Consider the following 1,231-nt stretch of genomic DNA (forward strand, 5'->3'; position numbering starts at 1 on the left):
CAGGAATATGGAGGCTGCAAGAATAACTGGGTGGTGTGGAGTAGAACAGGCAGCTAGCATGGTCGAACCTGTGACCACGCCACTTTGTTACATAAAATATTGAAACAAGTTAGGATAAGGTTATTTTCAGTTCAGATGGGCAAGTACAACTTCTACCGGACGAAGTCTCGGCTCTTTCATCGAGAAAATGACATTAACGTGGTTCATCTCGTCTCGGCAGAAGGGATGGGGTCTCTAAATGGCTTATAAAGGGCCAGGATATGGTTTAATGGCCTCGCGAGAGGCGCCAATTCTCTGAATTAGATACACAATCATATATTAATATTTACATTGCATAACGCAATGTATAGAAGAATCAGAACCCACGACAAAGAATGCGTTACCTTGAAAGTGGAAGTCAAGAAATCACAACCGAAGTTAAGTAGGGCCAGTCACAACAACAGGCTTTGCACAGGCAAAATTTAGATACATGCTATGTTACGTAATTATGACAATTTCAAAATGAATGGCAAGTACACTATATTCCTGAAACATGCGAAAGCCACCTCAAACTTTTCGAAGACTACTATGGGGATGAAGAGCGGTACGCAGAGGACGGAAAACTTCTAAAGTGTTGCCATTTGTTGAAAACAAAGGATCTATATGTCCCAAAAAAGCTTTTAACAGTCTGGCTTATGCATTAGGGTGTTGACCACAGTTCACGGGAGAAAAAAAAGAGGAATTATCACACGAAGTTACAATGGGTCGAGCTGGGCAAAAGCAGTTTTCGACGTCACTATACGCTGCCATAATATATGTTGGAAGAGAGCCAAATTTTTGAAGAGAGTGTGCAGAAGAGGAAGCTCTTTGTGCACAAAACACTTTTATCATCTATTTTCATTGTGTTGAGTCGAACCTTGCATCATGGTGGGTTCCATTGCGGGGGATCCGGGTCCGGTGGGGCGGTCGAGCCCCGCAGTGCCGAGACGATCGACTCGTTTGGTGAAGCCGACCGGCGAAGGGAAGGAGATATTTCGACGGGAGAATCATTGGTCGCAGATGTTAGGAAACAAGCGAATAAGCGCATCCGGCGAGCCTCATCCACAGATTCGGATTCGGGATCCACGGTCAACGTCGAAAACGAAACTGTGGGCAGCGAGGGCGAAAGGGCGCTGCTCTTACAGGTGCTGGAAGAGTTGAAGGATCTCAAGAACGAATCGATTAAACAACAGGAATTAATTTGCAAGCTGGA

Source organism: Metarhizium robertsii, assembly GCF_000187425.2.
Source record: "Metarhizium robertsii ARSEF 23 chromosome Unknown MAA_Scf_17, whole genome shotgun sequence".
Taxonomy (NCBI): domain Eukaryota; kingdom Fungi; phylum Ascomycota; class Sordariomycetes; order Hypocreales; family Clavicipitaceae; genus Metarhizium; species Metarhizium robertsii.